Raw genomic sequence first — 21,052 nt, forward strand, 5'->3', positions numbered from 1 at the left:
AGAATGAGCTTTGGTTTAATAAAAGTCAAAATAAATCTAGTTTTTCAAAGAATTGTTATGATTATCTCTTTGTCTCATACCCACTAATGTATTGTAATACCATAATGAGTGCAATAAGACAACACTTTATACGCCTTTTTTTCAAGGTATTGTGTTAGCCTTTAATCCCAATACAGAAATTTGATTGTTGAAAAAAATTATTTTTATGTTCATGACGTCACCTATTTTTTTTTTGCGTGCTATGTCGTCACGAAGGTTAAAGAAAACTCAATTTACCCTAACGTCGTAAACGTAAGAAATAGCCGCAAATATAAAATTTACTAAACAGAGCAATAGTTAGGAACGCAATACACGGAGTTTTTAAATGTTGATTTTATCAAATATAAAAAGACTTTGGTGTTTTTAATGAAAGTCCAATACTGTTTATTACGCTTTTGGTCGTAGACTGCCTTCGTTACAAAAAAACAACAGTGCAACAATTTACCTTTGCAGCTGGTAAAATCAAAACAAGCTTGGCGTGTAGTAAGAATAACATTGAAACCCAGGGAGTTTTGCCAAAGCAAAGGTGATGTGTCTTTCAGGATCAATGACAACAAGATCGCCAGCCGAGCACGTAATGACGTTTTCGCTGGAATTCTACGGCCAACGGATGACGGAGGGGTTGGGCTTAAGTGCAACTTTCTGCTAATTGTAATTGTCGCTTACGGCAGGAGATTGTTCACGACCCCCCGACGATTCGTTGTACTTGTAACGAATTAATGATTAAGCATCCGTGAGCGAGATATTAACGTTGCTGGCCTATTTGAAGGGAAATATTTCGATAAATTTCATCTAAATGTTTTAACGAACAAGGCGAACTCCTATACTTGGGTCCTAATCTTGCTAAATGACACATTACATTACTTCTCTTATTTAAACTGGACTTTCATTGACGATATCTAAATTGTTAATAAAATGTTTAAGATACCCTTCTCCAAGTTTAGCTGTACTTTGTTGTCATAGTTGGCAATCTACCTTTGAAAACTGTTCGGTGCTTATTTATCTATCCTTCTTTTCTCACACTTTTGCCCTTTACGCGAACCAGATAAAATCACTAACCAGTAACCAAAGCCTAATACAGCGAGTGATTCAAGTTACAACATGTCTTCCACAGCTTTAACTGCGTTTTCTCCCTGTTAACCCTATACCTTGTGACTATACATACATACTGGGAAGGTAACTTAGCAGATTTTTTCTATGCACACCCGCTTGGCAAAACATTCTTCAGACAACGATCCACTCCACGAAAGCACGACAACTCGGACTCGTACATTTCGCCTTGTGTACTTCACGGCCTGGTTTCTGACGCGCAAACCGACCAGAGATAGATTTCGAGAAAGGTTCTGTTTTGGTGGCGGTCGGATTATGCACATTTGCCGCGTCACCAAAAGAGCGGGGGTCACGGCACGTTTTTCTGACTCTACCGGGGCGTGTTGTGCACGATGCTTAACGCCCCGACCGTCAATTGCGGGCCGGTTTACTTGTCCGCTCCGACAATTATCTGTTTACCCCTTTTCACCCTCTTTTGATCAACTTTTTCAAACTGCTGGAAGAGTAGACGAAAAAATATAGCTGCCTTATATTCGTATATTCGCCTCGTAAACTTGCTTAGAAGATGAAAACACAATAAACCGTTTGTTGGGGAACTTGAAGATTTAACGAACGTTTACGGGCAAAGATAATAAAACAATATTTTTTTGTTTAAAAGGGCGTGCAGCAATTTGTTTTGTTTTTTGGAAAACGTAAACCAGACCATCGCTGCTCATTGTTTTTCTCCCAACTGTAAAACACCAAATAAGTCGCGTATAACTTTATGAGCTAACTATACCCCCGGGCTTGTATTCGGCGATTAGTGTGAACACATTGTGTCGCAATCTTTTAATTGTAAATTTACATAAAACTTTTAAAGCGGAGTCGCTTCTCTTCGTTAAGGACGGACAAAGAGACGGAAGTTTTCGACATTTTAAGAAGTGTTTTTTAATAAAATTTAGCGCGCTGCTTCGATGTACTAATAATGTTTACCGTCATCACATCAACTTGAGCACGCATCTTACGCAAGATGCGTCACTATATGACGTCGCATTTATGCTATTGGGATAATTCAGGCGAAAATCGTAAAGACAACCTATAAGGTTTAAACTGAAAATATATTTTATCGAGCCTGTTTGGCACAATATTGTTTAAAAAAAACACAAAATACGACAAGCAATTCTCTCGAGGCGTAATTAAAAATTTACCGCACAAAAACAGAAAATCCCAAGCAACAGGATTTAAAAGGGAAGCACGTGCAATTATATTGACCCTGATTCACCAGACAACGCAATTAGCACAGCTTGTCCCTTGCAAATAGCGGTAAACCGAATTGCCTAGCAAAGCAAATAAAATCAAGGGCAGCTGGCGAACGCAATTTCGGTTAATTGTCGATCTTTCTGTTCGGTATCGCATATATAGTCACCAGTTCATAAAACACAACGATCACATTTCTTCTCAATAACATTGAGATGTCATTTGTAGGTCACTTTGCCATTTTTATAAACCGATGGGGTCTTGTTTTATTGATAACATACATTCAACGCCAAAAAAACTATTTTAGCTAGAAGTTCTTTGTGAAAAGCTGTATATGTCTGATTCTAAATATGGTTATCAGATGGCACTGTATAACGACAAGTTGTCCTAAAATTTTGACAAGTTTTTGCACTGTTTCGTGCCTTTTAATTGATTTCATTTCTACTTTGACCCGATGAAGCACTACAGTTCGAATGCGTTTTTAGGTTATACAGTGCCACATGATTACCACATGTAGAAGCTGTTTCTTTTCCTTAAAATCGTACAACCTCTGTACTTCTTACTATTTTACTGTCCAAAAAAGAACTACCACAAAAACGATGCTTTCATTGCTATGCCAATATTAATGGATAAATCTCGAAGTTTTGCCGAAATATTTGTTCACTAGTTTTGACTCGAGTTCAATCACTAACGCAAAGGCTTTATATGTATAGGTGAGCTTCTGCGGCCGCTGTTCATATACTGCAATCGCTTCTAAGTATCTGTTAATGCTGACTTTCGATGGACGTTTTGTGCCGGGCCAAGCGCTTACAAAGTGACTCTTACCCCATCAGCGATCGCCCATTTATATCGTCCAAAACAGCCGCGGCACCGATGCCTGTTTTTCCTGTATCGCGCCCCGCTGCCCCCTTTTGTCTAATTCGTGCAACAAACCGCGCCGTTCGCATCGCTAATTATGACGTCACGGCTCGCAGCAGGTAGCCGGTTTGCGGCCGAACATAATCCTGTCGTCATCCGACCAGTAACGGGAGGCCGCTGTGTTTATCCAGCGTCGCAGTGGGCCAGCACGTTGCTGAAAGCAGCAGATTTTCCTTTTCCGCCACCTTTCGCTGTTTTTAAATGCAGTATGCATGCCTTGTTTACACCTTCGTGTCTTGACTTCTTATTTACAGCTTGACGGGTTGAGCGGAGATTTATGATGGCCGTACCGTTATTCTCATACAGATAACCGAAATTTTGCGTAAAATTGACACTCAATTAGATAGATTTATTATGATGCCCATACCTGACATTTTTAGACAAAAACCTAACGACCCAATATCAATTTAATAAATACAAAGTTGAGGTTAGCAAAATTGGCCAACGTAAGACGTACAAAGGTCGTGGTGAGGTAGGTTACTACTTGTTATAAAAAGTAATAAGGAGGTGCCGATACTAGCAAAGCATCGCACGATTGTAGCAATACAACAACCTGGTATCAAGTACCGAGTGATATCTGCGTATATAGGACATAACTTTTATGTAAATTTAGTTAATTTAATACAGCTGCCTGCATTCCACTGGAAGGCGATGGGTTCGACGTCATAGCGTCATAGCCCTTGTACATTTCGGAACGCAAGGGACAAGTGTGCTTGCAAAATGTTGAGAACGACGCGCAAAAGCCAGTGCACAGGCGTCCAATACGCTCTGAATGCAAGCCCAGGTTTCCCAATTCAGAAACTTCGCGGCGCAAATATCCCGTGGGGTCGTACGAATCCTGCAAACCTTCTGGATCGGAAACGCTGTAAAATCGGGGAAACACAAGAACAAATGAACAAGTCATTTAGTTCTGTTTTCGAAGTAAAGGTTTGGCTAAAAACGAAACGCGGATAAAAAGAAATTTCGTTTGCGGTCAAATCAACGCCCTGCATGCAGAACATGCGAGCTTAACAAATGCGAAAATGTGCTATGATTTCATTCAAAAACTACTGCGAAAGTGCTATGATTCATTCAAGTACCAATCAACAAGAACCACTCCCAACTCATAAAATAGTGTCTTGTCGAATAAATTTGTTTACAGCCTAATATGGTAAGCTTTGTCGCCGTTACAAGACGTAAAAGCATACGCGGCAAACTTAACACACCTAGTCAAAAAAGCGTGCCTTTGTGTGACTGCGAACCGCCATATGGTTGCCCACGTGTTTGAACAACTCCCAGAAGACCTTTCGCACAACAATTTAGAGCCAGCCAAATGGCGGGGATACAGGAGTCCGATTCCCGTAAGACCTTGGCCGGTCTGTCGACTCGCGCTTGTGCTGCTTAGCGCCTTTGTTTGTTTGTTGTTGTTGTTGGTTTGTCTGGCGATGGTCTGGGCAAAGCTTTGGCGCGCCTTTTGCTTTGCAAGATGCGCGTAACGCCATGTTATTGGTGCACACCTGCTGTCGATGCGAAACCCTTCGTATAGTAGACACGTTCGTTAGGCTTATTGATTTATAATTATTGTTGAAGTCATTGTGCATTCGGGAAGTGCGATACTTTCACTTTGTACTCTGTTCCAATACCAATACACATTTTTAGGAAAATAATACTGACGATCCGATCCGATCCGATTCTAAACGTCAAATAAGCAAATTGGATTTAGTTTATTGTTTTACAACAAATATATGATTTTTTAGCGTCCTTGACAAACGATTCAAAGTCGCCGAATAGTAAAGCGAAAAACTGCTCCGGCGCTTGAAAACGTAGATACCTTTATTGTTGCTATTCTATTTAAAAAATATGTATTTTAAATTGTACACGCTAAGTTAGATCGCAACCATGGCTCCATTGAATAAATTAATATGAGATCGGATCGGGATCGACACACATTAGTATTGAACGAGTACCGATACTAACACTTCGCATCCGGGTCAGACAAACCTTTATATTTGGTGTTAAGGTAATTTGAATCCGGTTTGAGGTCAATCAACTTTAAATGTTTCGTAGTTTAGAACCTGATATACATTCGACGGCAGACGATTCGATTCGGTCTATTGCAGGGTTTCTCAACCGTGGCCCTCGGCCCCCCTGGGGGGCCACGGAGCGGGGATTGGGGGGCCACATGCATAACTCTCATACTATAGGTCATGGTATTAGAAAGCTTCATTATTGGAAATCGCAATTATAATGATCTTTGCGAAGCTGGATTTTGCGATCTTGCTTGAATTAATAAAACGAAATGGCTCAAAACAAAACAGAGCCGAATAAAAAATACCTTAGCGGAGTACAAGATTGAGCTTTGCAATGACTACTAACTACGTTAATTTAAAGTGAAATAACAGATTTGTTAATTAATTATAAAGTAAATGCATTCATTCGTTAGACTTCGTTTAAATGGTTGTATTTGTTACTGACGTTGAGAACAAGCGAAAACACGTAAATACAATGCTAGGTAGTTTTTATAAGCAGGGGGCCACGAAGGTTGAGAGCCTATTAAAGGGGGCCACAGAGCATAAAAGGTTGAGAACCACTGGTCTATTGCTTGTTTGGTGCTTAATGTGGATTATTATACGCTTTTATTTCACCAACATCACATAACGTCATTTCCATGAGTTTGTGAAACAAAATTTCCAAAGCACAAAATGCCGCGTCGGATGGCAAACCACGGCCAAAAGATTTGTATCACTGCGAATACAGATACTATACTTCTTTACATCACGTATCGGTTCTAAACCTATACTATTGGACATCCTAAATCGGGAGTCGTGGCAGTTCAACGTTAATAAAGTTAAGTTTATATGAAGAACTAAGTGAGTTGAATAGATGTTTTAAAAACTTTAACGTTATTAGAGCCTTTTAAAAACCTTACTGGTGTTATTCATGAACACAATGCTTTAGTTAGACAAAAAATACAAAATAGCCTTCTAAACAAATTGTGTGTAACAAATTGTATTTGTAACAAATTGAATATAACAGATTGTGTTTGTTTACATGAATATTGTGAATCACTAACAAACCACATTTTTTTCTGCTTTTCAAAAACAACAACAAACGTGTGTTGTGAAAATCTAATATTTAAAGCTTTCATATGCCGGCCAAATAAACGTGTTTCTGCGTTCGTGGAAATAAATACAAAAGCATTAAAAACGAAAACGTGACAGGCTTCCAGCCACGGTGAGTGCCATTCCGTGGTGTCGTTTCCGCTTACCTGGTGATCGACAGTTTTTAAACGCACGTCGATCAACTTAGCACCTCTTGTAACAACTCGGGTCGGTGCTAATCTGTTCAGTCCTGCTTTGAAATTGCCACTGTCGGTACAAGCAGAATGACAGCGGTAAAGCGACGGCCAACATTGTCAATTTTGCGCGATATTTAGAACCAAGCTGTCGGAAATTGTGGACATACACTCCAGTCGAAAAGTCTCTAATCGGAGACTTCGGAAGGCGATATTGGAGAACTGTTAACCTCGACGATTGGCCTATGCCACTTTATGTAAACAAATACATGGATGTTACATATATCAAATCTACAGTTTGTAAACATATCCAAGTTTGTATATCATTTTAATAAATTACTGCCTCCTCCAGTCACGCAGTATAGCCGGTTGTTTTGCTCAGGTTTGGAACTGCTAATGCCATACTTTGAATGTGTTTACAGAAGTAAATTTAGTCTTGTTTTGTTCGTTAACCTGTACTGGATTTTACGTCGACCTCAGGCCAAAAGAAGACGGGCAAACTCGTGATATTATTTTAAAGAAAATAAAATTTTCGCGCGAAATCGCTTCCTAAAAGTAAAAAAAAATAAATAAATAAATAAAAAAAAAATAATTACAAAACCGATTACTGGCCATCTTCCCATTCAGTAAGCCTAATCATACCCGTACAAAGAATGAATTGATCTTAAAGAATGGGTAAGTAAGCGAACCGGTTGTTGAATAGATTGTATCCAACCACCACCATATTTAGGTAATACTACTAAGTCAGACGAGATGAGTAAGGGCGTTTGTCCGCTTGGAATTTCTTTCTACATTTTTTTTTTGTTTTTATTCCAACAAAATTTTTCTTTTTTTAATTATTTTCACAGAAAGGATATCTTTCACCGTAACAATGTGACTTATATTAAATTTCCTTGACATTGACTTTTACTATTATTTACTGGATAATGTTGCGTTTAATAAATAGAAATATTAGTACAGTAGAGAATTAACTAGGAATCTTTGAATTTCTGGTCTTTGTCTTCTCACTAAAACTTACAATGTCAACACAAGAATTGCAGACGTTGAGTGTATTAAAAAATGATTCGGACGAAAACGCCGCGTCGCAAAAATGCGGTGGAGCGTTTCGGCGGGGCCTGGGTGACCTGCAGGGGGCGAATGCACTGAAGCCCCCGCAAGTTCAGCACCCTCGTCGAAATCGCTACGAGCTCGGCCCCTCCCGTCTGCGCATGCGCAGTTTCCGGGAACGACGTCATTTAGGCATTTTTTGCGCGGAGGTTTTCCGTCCGTTGTTTGTGTCGTTTGCAGCACGCTAGTCGTCCAACAGTTCGTTAATCAGCTCGCGCAGCCGACCAACGGACGATGAGTCTCCCATTGTTGAAGTGTAGCTAAAAAAGTAAACCTGTAGTTTTAGCAGAGATAATGGACACTTTAAAGTTAAACAAAGCATGGCTACTGAGTCGGTTAAAAATTGTCCGAGTCCGACTCCGTTCAAAAAAATGAACCAAGTCCGAGTCACGAGTCAAACTCCGGGCAAATGTGCCATTTCGTCGAGTTCCAAGTCCGGTTCCCCGCCCCCGTATTTCACCCATTTACTTAACTAAAATAGGGTAGGTATAAAGCAATCGGCTCGCGCAGCCGATTCACTGGTGAGGAGTCTCCCATGGTTGAAGTGAAGCTGAAAAAGTAAAACTATGCTCTTATGGCGGAGAAAACGGACACTTTAAAGCGCTGCTAAGACGGTTAAAAATAACTCGAGTCTGACTCCGGCCAAAAAAATGAACCCGAGTTCGACTCCCGAGTCTGACTCCAGGCATATATGCGATCTCGTCGAGTTCCGAGTCCGGTTCCAACTCTTCAGCCTGTATTTCACCAATTTTACCCCCCTTGGTGGAAAATATTCCACCATTTCTATTCCACGTTTATATTTTACAGTTTGCGGCATTATCAGAAATAGATATCAGCTTACCTTTCGCTTAAAAGTTGATTAATCCACGGTTTAAGGTCGATCGGTAAAGTCGAGCTCTCGAAACGGAATCTGCAAGATGTAATCAAAACTTTCAGGTGTGTAAAAGTTACGCCTGAAAACCACACACGTTTTTGACTTTGCTTCGTGTTGTTAAATTTGCTTATAATTTGCAGTTTCTTATTTAGTAGGTCATCATTATTTTCCTATGGTTGACACAAATTTTACAACTTAAATTTGCATAAATAAAATTGTAAAGCTATCGTTGCAAACTTTTATTTGCTGTTCGCCCCTTTTGAAGAAAAAGTACTAAATTGTTCTTATTTTTTTTATCCACCAATGATTGACTTTACTAAAAAAACGAAACTGAAGTAAGAGGTAAAGTAGGTGAAGGGTTTTGGATGAATATCTTTTTATTGACGGTCCTTCTACTTAATAACCATTCTACTTGAAAACCATACACCATAAAGGTTCTGATGCCGCTACGAAGCTAGGGAGTATAGGGACCGTGATGTGAACTGCGCACGACAGTAGAAGATCAGTTATCCGTTTCGTTTTTGGTGGTAGCAGTACTGTATTAAGTAGCAGGTAAATAGTTAGTATTATTGTAGCTATTATTATTTTGTCACAAAACACAACTGTGTCTGATAAAAACGTCACTCCTGAATCAAGCAGACACCGTACGATAGCCTTTTTCATTTGTACTAAACAGGCCTGGTAGCAACAGCATATTTATTTATCTATGTTTATTGTTTTTTATTACGATAACCTTATATAAATTCTAAACAAGTGACACATTCGCGTAAAAATAATTTAAAACTTTTCTGCACACCTTGGTACTCCCTTTTTGTCGAGCAGAAATTTGTTAAAATTCCACGTAATGTCGTTGCCGCGTATGGGGTCCCAGAAGAATTCTGTCTTCGTGCCGATAAGGTTGCCCACAGTTGGACAGGACGCCTGCGAAATTGCAATTTTAGCGCTTTACCCACAACGTAAAACACGAGGTTGTTTCTTGTTAAGATAACGCGTTTTGTAATTGTAAAAAAAGTAATTATTTATTTAATTATCGTGCGTAATCACAACCGCGCTTTGGCTAATAACCGCCGCGAATGAGCATTGTATCAGTGATTCTCAACCTTTTATGGCTTATGGCACCCCTTAAAAATAATTAATAAATAGATTTTCGGCGCATCGACTGGAATTTTTGTTTTTTTCGGTATTTTACTAAAATGTCACTGTAAATGTAACTGGAACAACACAATCAACTTACAACATGTGGGAAAATGTCATTTGATATAACAGTCTCTAATCGTACGCAAATGGTTGTATCATAAATCTTCCCAATTGAGCAAAAAATAGATTCCTAACCATTCCCAAACACCTATCGGCACCCTTGAGCATTAGAAACGGCACACGAGGGCGCTGCGGCACCCCGGTTGAGAACCACCGCATTATAGCCTCCCATTAGAATTAATAAGCCAGAACATTATTGTTTTTTAATTTCACTTCTAAACTTAGTTTATAAGGCTCTACAAACAAAACGTATAGATTTATCCCGAACGAGACGCGACTTAACTCACATAGACAGCATGTCTTGTACAGTATTAAGTTCAAATAAAATATTCATATGTAAACTTTAGTGTGCCATTTTAGAATTTAGGACAAACAATATCCCATCAGCGTTAAATTGTAGAAAACCATGTGTTGCTGTCAATAAGTATAGAATGTTTTATTTCAACGATATACGTGACTTTCCTAGCGACTAAAAGGCGGGACCTTGGAATGGTTGTCTGTGGCATATAGGTCAAAAATTTCTACGAACTTTTTCTGCTATTGCTAAAGAGATGAATAGATGACTGGTGTGCCTTTGAGTCCGCAACGCAATGGAAATTACTGCCATGACAATCGCAATATGCTCTTTAGGCATAAGCCGCTTGCGAGTGTTTAAGAGCAAAATGTCTCAGTTACTTATTTGTTGCACACGTTGCAATATCTAACGTGTTATCATCATTAGAACTTTTAAGCCCGTTTCAATGGTTTTCAAACGGATTGGTTACGGCAGTGGTTCCCAACGCATGGGTCGCGACCCAAAGTTGGGTCGCCTGATTATTTTTTGGGGTCGCTTGTTTTCAGGCATATTGTATCTTTTAACAAAACTGGAAATCATAACCACAAAATATGAAAACTAAACAGCGAAACCGGCTGGTTGTTAAAGCTGACATGCGTGACATGCGTGTTACATGGTCCAGCAAAATAACGCCTTGATTTCAAAAACTCACTGACAACAAGCGAGCACAACTATCTCATTCGTAATTTAATAAACATATTATTTTTGGAAAAAGTAACTGCTTTTGTAGTGCAGTTTGTTTGCAACGCAATCTTGTATTTGCTTGGGTCGCAAGATTATACAAAATAATTTTTTTTTCATATTGGGTCGCCTTAAAAACGTGTTGGGAACCACTGGTTTACGGCAAACTAAATCTAATAAAGTCCGCCGCACACTTTCTATAGAAAACAATAAAGACAAAACTTTTTCCTAATGCACTTCAAAGCATTAGCTAAATGTAACAATGTTATCAGTTTTTTTAATAGTGCGTATTTTCTACGTATACCCTTGTATGCTAGCTTTATGCTTGCTTATTTGTATACAAACAAAAGTGTTTCCAAAATTACAAAAAAGTTTTACGGCACACTTCAAAATTTCTCAAGGCACCTTTAAAAATCACTGGACTATATGTACTCAAATTTAAAGCATTTTGGCGTGATGAAAAATAACCTCCAATTTCTACGAGATCTTTTTTATATTGACAATATTTCGTTCTAAACTTTTTTTTGTTACGTCGCATGAATCACTTAGTGATAGAACATGACGTAAACACCCCTAAACCCTTGGCACCACGTATTTTTCCAGCGAAAAATTGTTTTAATTCTTTACAAAGCTTGTTTGGCAAAAAGAGAGTTTTTACCTTCATTTTCTTGTAAAGCTGCTCTTCGTTCTGTCCGTTCACTTCCACTTTGGTAAAGAAGTTTATCTTCGGGTTAGGAACGTAACCGTGACCGGGCCGAACGTACCTGATACCGTTGAAAATCTCCAAGTCGGTACCGGGCTCCTGTAGACCGAACTGGTTGCTGGGGAAGGCAAGGACGACCAGTGGCCTGTCTTTGTATTCCTGCGGAAAGAGTATAGTAGATGTATTTAACCTGCACTACCTAGCAAACCCGTTGTCACTGTCAGTTTACGCACAATAAGAGATATGCGATTTGTTTTTAAAATATCTTCTAATAATGACAAGTTGCTGTACGGTATCCATTTTTTCTCTATTTTGTGGTGTTTTCTTGGCACCTACACTCAGTTGTTCCTAACCAGGATCATATAAATGCGGAAAATGAATTTAGTGGATGCATATAAGGTTATCGTAAATCATACAGAAAACTGCTAAACCAGTGGTTCTCAACCTTTTATACTTTGTGGCCTCCTTTTAAAGGCTCTCAACCCTCGTGCCCCCCTGCTTATCAAAAATACCTAATTCTATTTAACGTGTTTTCACTTGTTTTACTTCTTCACGTTTTTAACAAATACAGCCATTAATCAACGAATATTAAATTATCTTAGTTAGTCATTACAGAGTTTGTTCTTGGACTCCGCCAAAGTATTTTTATATTCAGCTTTGTTTTGTACTGAGCCAAGCGATGTCACAACATTTGTCGATGATTTCTCCATTTTCGTTTTACTAATGCGTTACTATTACTTCAGCGATTTATAAGTTGTTGAAAAGTTTATTTCGCCTTTGAGTAAGACAGGATAGTCCTTATACGTGGCTTTAACGAATATAAGTGGTGTGCGGTCAAAATCGTGCTATTTCGACCACGTCATGTAATAATTAGGTATTTTAGATAAGCAGAAATAAGGGTTGAAGTCTCTGACAATCAGTCTCGCATGAATAATGCAATTTATATCAGATTAAACATATTTCAACTATAACGCTTAGTTTGTTTACTGTAGTTTGTTGATTTATATTTTTAAAGGTGAACACAGTACATGTCTTGGATTAACGTTTTTGTTTAGTCTTATTTTTGTACACGAAGTAAAGTCAGGTAGCAGCTGCTCAATGACTCAGTTTTTCGCTACCCCATGGGAACTACGAACGCCTCTCTTATTTTAATTTTTCGCGTGTTTACACTGTAATTTCAAAATAAATTTCAATATATCCATCTATCTTTGTTCATGAGTTTACCCTTCATTCTTTACCTTTTTTACAGTTCTGTCCACTTACTTGTAGTAGTGCATTCAGGCTGTGGTACTGAGATTTGGTGAGACCTCAGTAGGTCGCCACGTTCACGGCGATGGAGACGTTACCCTTGAACTTGCGAAGGTTAACTACAGACCCATTCTGTTGACTCGAAAACGTGTTGTCGTACACCGAGTACTGAAGTAAAAATGATATAGAAATAATAAAAACGCACTTTATGCAAAGCTAACAAGGCTTGTCGAGTAAACCAAATTGGCTTGGCCGTTTCGGAGCCTACTGGTAACGTGCTTCAACAATCCGAAGTCACCTTGCATTGCACTTGAAAGGCGTATGTCAGGGGTCGGAAACCTGCGGCCCGCCTTGAATGTTAAAATTTTAGTTAGTCTTTTGCTCGTATATATGCCTTTCGAGAAAAGTTTGACGCCGTATACAGCTTGGAACTATCAATAGAAGTTTCGCTAATCAGTATATTTGAATTCAATGTATTGTGCTTCGCACTAGTTTATTGCGTCTTTTAAATACAAACGTAAAAAATACCAAGAGTTTAACATTCCTATTCATCTTACACGAGAAACTGGTTTGACGATTAAATTTATTGCATGTTTTTTACACCTTTTTAATGTGATTATGGTTGAAGCTGTGCTGACTCGATTTTAATCCAAACAAACGCAAATGCGAACGTCTTGTCGTCTTCTCTGTAAATGTAGAAAATTTGCTGATTTTCAAATGGAAAAAAAAACTAGGTCCGTCTCTTAATAACAGTCGTTTCAATGCTAGTAAATTATCAGTTTACATTTATAACGGCCCGTCGAGACTCTTCAAAATTTGGGTAAGGCCCGCGACTAGTAAAAGGTTGCCTCCCTGATATATGTGATCTAAAATGACATCCATTTCGGCCATTATTTTTGTTTCAACTATAATACTAGTTTACATTTTATTCGGGCAAAAACCGGCGAAGTTAAATTTAGTCGATTTAACTTATTTGCCTTGTTTTATTGTTTTCCCTTAAGCACTAAGGCGTAAAGTTGATTTGACTGTAGTTCTTGCGGCCAGGGTTGTAACATGCTACAGTCGCCAGTAAAGGAGATACACCTCTGGGAAACAGCCAGCAGAACTTTTTTTGGATTTGATCTCTTGGTTAGCAATTATGCCACTGTAAATATAATTCGTTACCCTTATACCAACTAAATCACTTATCCCCCACGCTAAATCCTTTATGTTGGCATTTTGTCATATTGTCCATTAGCCGTAGTGTCTTGTGTGCCTTTAGTTTCGCTTCTCGTTTCGCGCTGCATTAAACCCCTAAAATATAAACAATTTTTTGCTTATTTTTTTATTTTTTTGCTTGGGCGTTGGGTTATTTATTACGAAACAATACTGCGCGTAAAATAACTGGTGATTTATTCAGATTTCTACGAAGCTGCAAATACTAGCTTTGTGGTGAATAACATGGCGATGATTTGTTTGTTTCAGGAAGGAAATTTAAATAGTCCCATTATTTTTATAGTATTGTGTCAGCTAATTTTTGTCAAATGGCATGTTATAACTTTGAAATATTTAAACTTACAAATGGTATGGTTTAGTGATGTTATGCTCGAAATGAACGTACTCTTTACTACGCATAACGTACTGCCCTAGGAGTTCTATCGGTTCTTTCTTAATACTGAACTTGATTTGGTGCCTATCTACCATTGTTTCCGATCGACGTTTTCTATCTTGTAAGAAAATAAATAAACAAGCATAAACGTAGCTAACCTTTTAAAATACCGCTAAACGATACAATTGTGTCACATATTGACATGGAAATGTAATCTTAAATTGGATCGAACGGCCGACATGTTGCTCATAATATCAAATATCGATATCGGTAAATATGCCTACCAAATAATATGCGTCATTTCAATATAGTCGTATAAGTAACTATAAGTAAAATAAACTCTTACTGAACAGATAATACAAAACACCCAACGCATTTAAATATTTAAATTAATATAATATTTTTTTACGTTTATATTGGCCATCACTAAATGCAAACCAAATACCTGTGTCGAATTGTAGCAGGTCGCGTAATGTAAGGTTAGAGCTTGCTGGATTCCACAGAGAAACAATATGGAACTAAGCGCGTTCAGCCGCGCCATATTGCCTATAATGCTGTTGCAGCTTAAAACAAAAGACCTTTAGTTTTCTACGAAGTCTGCAGTTTTTATTGAATAAGGAAGAGGGGTGTGTTAAAGCATGGGCGGATTGAGGATTGTGCTTGGGATTCATAGACATTTTTTAGAGAAATACTTCTCAACGCGATGTAATGTGTCGAGTGAGATTAAGAACTCGGCAGTTCCTGAGCAAAGTCAGATACATATGCATAGCTGAAGTCCTGTATCAATGGCCGCAAATCTATATAAATCGGAATTCCACCCTAATTTCACTTTCGGCTTTAAGATCACGTTTATTAAATAAAAACCGCACTGTATTTTTTTTATTAAATTGTGCTTTACAAAACAACACAGCCTAGTACTATAGCCCTACATCTCTAAGGCAATGCACCGTTCGACCCGTTCAACTGAACAGCACAAATAATCATATATATATATATATATATATATATATATATAATGTGTTTAATCTGCGTTAAACTGACACAGACTGCTACATTATAGCTGCCATATATGCATGCTTGCTGACGATGGAACACTGTGTTAAACTGCAAGTTGGACCCTTCACTAGAAATTTTATTCCAATGCATTTCCTGCCTGACAATTCATTGACAGCAGAAAAAATTATTTCAGTACTTTCGAAGCAAAGCGGATCTAACAGAAAGCCACAATAATTTGATTCGTTCAACGCAACAGCGGGTACACCATGTAGCCCTAAAGCCAGATATTTGTCAATCAATATACTTGCTAACTAAGCGGCTGTAGGCTACTCCAGAGCGACCCACTGGACTTTCAACGTTGTTCAAATTCTCGCTAAAATAAGCGCTCCCATTGAAAAAGTCGTCTCGTATCCTGCAGGACTTATAGCTAGTTAGGAAGTTTATCGGTCTTTGCAACTTATAATTGCGAACCTTGGCCTTCTTTTAAATTGGGAAAATGAATCACGCAGAATTTGACAACGTTTGACAATTCGTTCCAAATTCAAAATGACCGTTTAGAACAGTTGTCGGTGAACTGTGGGCCGCAGATCCATTTATAGTGGGCCGCGTGTTACTTTTGAATAGCTTAGTGGTATAATGTAGTTTTGGGCCGCGTGATAGCCGTACATTCATTGCATTTAATTTAAAAGTTAGCGTAGCATAGCATTTTGAACTTGACTCTTGGAAAGTCTCACGTGCCAAATAAGGTCCTGAAAACCCGTCGAACAATACTTTTGCAAACTTTAGCAGTATGTAATTGAAAACAATTTCGCGCTTCACGTATATGCTTCGTTTTATAGAATGTTTGACATTGTGGTATGGCATTTTTTGTCACAAAGTCGCCGTGTAATAATATTTCACCTTAATAACAAAAATCCTGAATCCGCCACTATTTTGTAGTGGTGTTACGTAGTTGACCTTCAATAACTCTAAAAATAATGCTTTGGGCCGCGACAAAAAAGTTTTTGGACCACTGGTTTCGAAAGTACCCATTACAGGGCCGTGATCTAACATCTATAAATACTTTTAGTTAGCTTATATACTCAAGTATATTCTAAACCTGTCCTATTCACACAGCAGATAAGCTGGCCGTACGAGTTCAGGCAAAGGCCTTAGCTCTCTTCGGGAACTTTAGGCTATACGGAGGCCAGTAAAGAAACAAACTGAGCGCTTGTAATTCAAATACGCAGAGGTAATTTCCATTTAACTATATTTGTTGTTTTGCAATGCAATACCAAAATCTAACTGTGTCTAAGCCGTTCCAGTAACCTTTAGGCTTGTTGCAAGTAGTCATTTTTAGCCCAAGTTAATAATCACATACCTTAATTTTGGCCTTATTCTGTCTACTTTAACTAGAAGAACAGTAGTAACAGCCATGGTTCTTAAAAATGTTTTAAACTTGATATAGGCACTGTCCGGCAATACAATGTAAACCTATAGTAATTTATAACGCCCCTCTTTAAAATACACGATTTCCTACTTTCCTTGTGTTTATATTCTGTAGGTTATAAAATCAACCTTTGGGTGCAAATATGAACTTAAATACTTTAGAAAAGCCATATGTCCGAACTAGGAAGTAAAATAAACTCTTACTGAACAGATAATACAAAACACCCAACGCATTTAAATATTTAAATTAATATAATATTTTTTTACGTTTATATTGGCCATCACTAAATGCAAACCAAATACCTGTGTCGAATTGTAGCAGGTCGCGTAATGTAAGGTTAGAGCTTGCTGGATTCCACAGAGAAACAATATGGAACTAAGCGCGTTCAGCCGCGCCATATTGCCTATAATGCTGTTGCAGCTTAAAACAAAAGACCTTTAGTTTTCTACGAAGTCTGCAGTTTTTATTGAATAAGGAAGAGGGGTGTGTTAAAGCATGGGCGGATTGAGGATTGTGCTTGGGATTCATAGACATTTTTTAGAGAAATACTTCTCAACGCGATGTAATGTGTCGAGTGAGATTAAGAACTCGGCAGTTCCTGAGCTAAGTCAGATACATATGCATAGCTGAAGTCCTGTATCAATGGCCGCAAATCTATATAAATCGGAATTCCACCCTAATTTCACTTTCGGCTTTAAGATCACGTTTATTAAATAAAAACCGCACTGTATTTTTTTTATTAAATTGTGCTTTACAAAACAACACAGCCTAGTACTATAGCCCTACATCTCTAAGGCAATGCACCGTTCGACCCGTTCAACTGAACAGCACAAATAATCATATATATATATATATATATATATATATATATATAATGTGTTTAATCTGCGTTAAACTGACACAGACTGCTACATTATAGCTGCCATATATGCATGCTTGCTGACGATGGAACACTGTGTTAAACTGCAAGTTGGACCCTTCACTAGAAATTTTATTCCAATGCATTTCCTGCCTGACAATTCATTGACAGCAGAAAAAATTATTTCAGTACTTTCGAAGCAAAGCGGATCTAACAGAAAGCCACAATAATTTGATTCGTTCAACGCAACAGCGGGTACACCATGTAGCCCTAAAGCCAGATATTTGTCAATCAATATACTTGCTAACTAAGCGGCTGTAGGCTACTCCAGAGCGACCCACTGGACTTTCAACGTTGTTCAAATTCTCGCTAAAATAAGCGCTCCCATTGAAAAAGTCGTCTCGTATCCTGCAGGACTTATAGCTAGTTAGGAAGTTTATCGGTCTTTGCAACTTATAATTGCGAACCTTGGCCTTCTTTTAAATTGGGAAAATGAATCACGCAGAATTTGACAACGTTTGACAATTCGTTCCAAATTCAAAATGACCGTTTAGAACAGTTGTCGGTGAACTGTGGGCCGCAGATCCATTTATAGTGGGCCGCGTGTTACTTTTGAATAGCTTAGTGGTATAATGTAGTTTTGGGCCGCGTGATAGCCGTACATTCATTGCATTTAATTTAAAAGTTAGCGTAGCATAGCATTTTGAACTTGACTCTTGGAAAGTCTCACGTGCCAAATAAGGTCCTGAAAACCCGTCGAACAATACTTTTGCAAACTTTAGCAGTATGTAATTGAAAACAATTTCGCGCTTCACGTATATGCTTCGTTTTATAGAATGTTTGACATTGTGGTATGGCATTTTTTGTCACAAAGTCGCCGTGTAATAATATTTCACCTTAATAACAAAAATCCTGAATCCGCCACTATTTTGTAGTGGTGTTACGTAGTTGACCTTCAATAACTCTAAAAATAATGCTTTGGGCCGCGACAAAAAAGTTTTTGGACCACTGGTTTCGAAAGTACCCATTACAGGGCCGTGATCTAACATCTATAAATACTTTTAGTTAGCTTATATACTCAAGTATATTCTAAACCTGTCCTATTCACACAGCAGATAAGCTGGCCGTACGAGTTCAGGCAAAGGCCTTAGCTCTCTTCGGGAACTTTAGGCTATACGGAGGCCAGTAAAGAAACAAACTGAGCGCTTGTAATTCAAATACGCAGAGGTAATTTCCATTTAACTATATTTGTTGTTTTGCAATGCAATACCAAAATCTAACTGTGTCTAAGCCGTTCCAGTAACCTTTAGGCTTGTTGCAAGTAGTCATTTTTAGCCCAAGTTAATAATCACATACCTTAATTTTGGCCTTATTCTGTCTACTTTAACTAGAAGAACAGTAGTAACAGCCATGGTTCTTAAAAATGTTTTAAACTTGATATAGGCACTGTCCGGCAATACAATGTAAACCTATAGTAATTTATAACGCCCCTCTTTAAAATACACGATTTCCTACTTTCCTTGTGTTTATATTCTGTAGGTTATAAAATCAACCTTTGGGTGCAAATATGAACTTAAATACTTTAGAAAAGCCATATGTCCGAACTAGGCATAACTATGTGATCAGACGTATTACATGGATAGCGCTGTGTATGGCTTCAAGATAACTCCGCCCGTGTAATAAATGGAAATATGTCTTCTAATACCCTTAGTTGGAAGCTAATTAATGTTAAACCAAATTAGAATCAACTCGTGACGTGAGTCATCTGTCGTGCCCAAAGAGGCCTTACAACTATGAAGTTTAAATTACATTTTGCGGGCCTACTTTTCCTATCTGAAAGCCGAAAAGATCAGCAGGCCTAAGACATTCCACTGAGTTGCTCATCGCTTCTTTGTAACCTATTCCTTCTAAGATATCTCCTTCTATGTATCCCTTAGCACAATATAGATTCTAGCCGCCTAAAAGCTGATCTCCATATGCAAAGTTCTGAGTTAGAGCGAGAAGAGTATTAGTTCCTTCCCTTCAAAGAATATTTGGAAAGCTCGCTTTTAGGATAGCTCTTGCTGCTTCGACTGACAATAGTTCTTAACAATCGACCTAAATTACAGGCTGTGATGCACAAGATTACGTCGTGTAGGCCAATGACTTGTATTGGTATTAAAATTATATTTGCTGCCTATTTCTTTAAATAGATTAGGGTTGGGCGTGGACAAATGCGAGTTCTAACGCAAATCAAAGGACATCTATGACGAAGTGGTCTTTAAAATATAGCTTTACATCTATCGAAACAACCCCTACAAAGATTTGTCAGTTGCCAACATGTTTTTACTCGACTGCCTAGAGGACCTCACAGAAAACCGCCGTTACCCCACATCAAGCATACAGGGTGGGCCAAAAGTAGGCTTACAGTTATTCCACAGCGTTGGCTTGAAAGAAGAGGTAGCATTGAATGGCCACCACGCTCACCTGACCTGACATCAATGAATTTCTTTTTTGGGGATGTTGTAAAGAACAAGGTGTATGAAAAGAACCTCAAAACAATAAATTTATTTTTAGACCCAGACCCTTACTTTTATAACTGTAAGTCTACTTTTGGCCCACTCTGTACATGCTGTCACTCTCACGCCACTCACGCACAAAAATGAAATATATTCTCGGTGTTCTGCATTAAACTAAGATTACAAATTTGATAATCTCAGGGGAACCCTGGTGATTTTATGAATAATTGTATTGACAACAACCAGGAAACGGCGCCGTCCACATCCAAATCCGGCATAGGATATGCATGTCCGTAATATAACGACTGCCCACTCATAATTCAATATTATCGCGCCTAATGAAATTTTCTGCACCCATTTGCTTTGTTTATCTATCTGGGTTTATTCTTGTTTGTACCTTTTGTGAGTTACAAAAAAACTAATTTCAGCAAATTTATTTGTTTACAACATAGTAAACCTTTTAAGAGTTTTTTTTTTCAAACTGTAAATTTGTGACACACATCGATCAGTGAATTAACAATACTAAATGAATCGCATTAAAATGAATATAATAATCTTTATAATGTCAAAATACTGGCACTTTGTTATTATACAATAAAATACATCTTACTTTATTACCAAAAAGTTATCCAATTACCCTTTTTTGGCAATTATAACAGGCTAAGAATCACTGATTTAAGCTCTACGCATTTATACAACCTGTCAAACGTCGCTCTGGCGAATTATCTTGGATTGACGAGTCTACATCGCTTTGCTAGACAGCAGATGTCAGTAGCCATAAGCCGTCAGGATGCTGCACAACCGAAATTAAGCGTGGAATCGTGCATATGCCAGGCGCCTTTACAATTATGACATCCGCCCGAAAGAACAGAGAGCCTCTGCCGCCTTATGGCAGGACTTGTATCAATGTTACTAGTTTTGGATGAAAAAACGCGCTATCGGTAAATTAATCGGCCAGATC

The 21,052-nt window shown here is 38.2% G+C and overlaps 1 pseudogene across 1 annotated transcript; it reads right to left on the bottom strand.

The window, feature by feature from the left end:
* Nucleotides 1-7,559: 7,559 nt before the first annotated feature.
* LOC146146888 (glutathione peroxidase-like) lies at nt 7,560-14,870 on the bottom strand (annotated as a pseudogene). Its single transcript, XR_014494770.1, has 6 exons — nt 14,755-14,870; nt 12,737-12,889; nt 11,429-11,632; nt 9,295-9,419; nt 8,466-8,534; nt 7,560-7,884 (listed from the first exon to the last, which is right to left on the bottom strand). The product of XR_014494770.1 is annotated as a glutathione peroxidase-like (transcript).
* Between the last annotated feature and the right edge of the window lie 6,182 nt (nt 14,871-21,052).

This window comes from Ascidiella aspersa, chromosome 4, assembly GCF_963924565.1.
Source record: "Ascidiella aspersa chromosome 4, kaAscAspe10.2, whole genome shotgun sequence".
Classification (NCBI taxonomy): Eukaryota; Metazoa; Chordata; class Ascidiacea; order Phlebobranchia; family Ascidiidae; genus Ascidiella; species Ascidiella aspersa.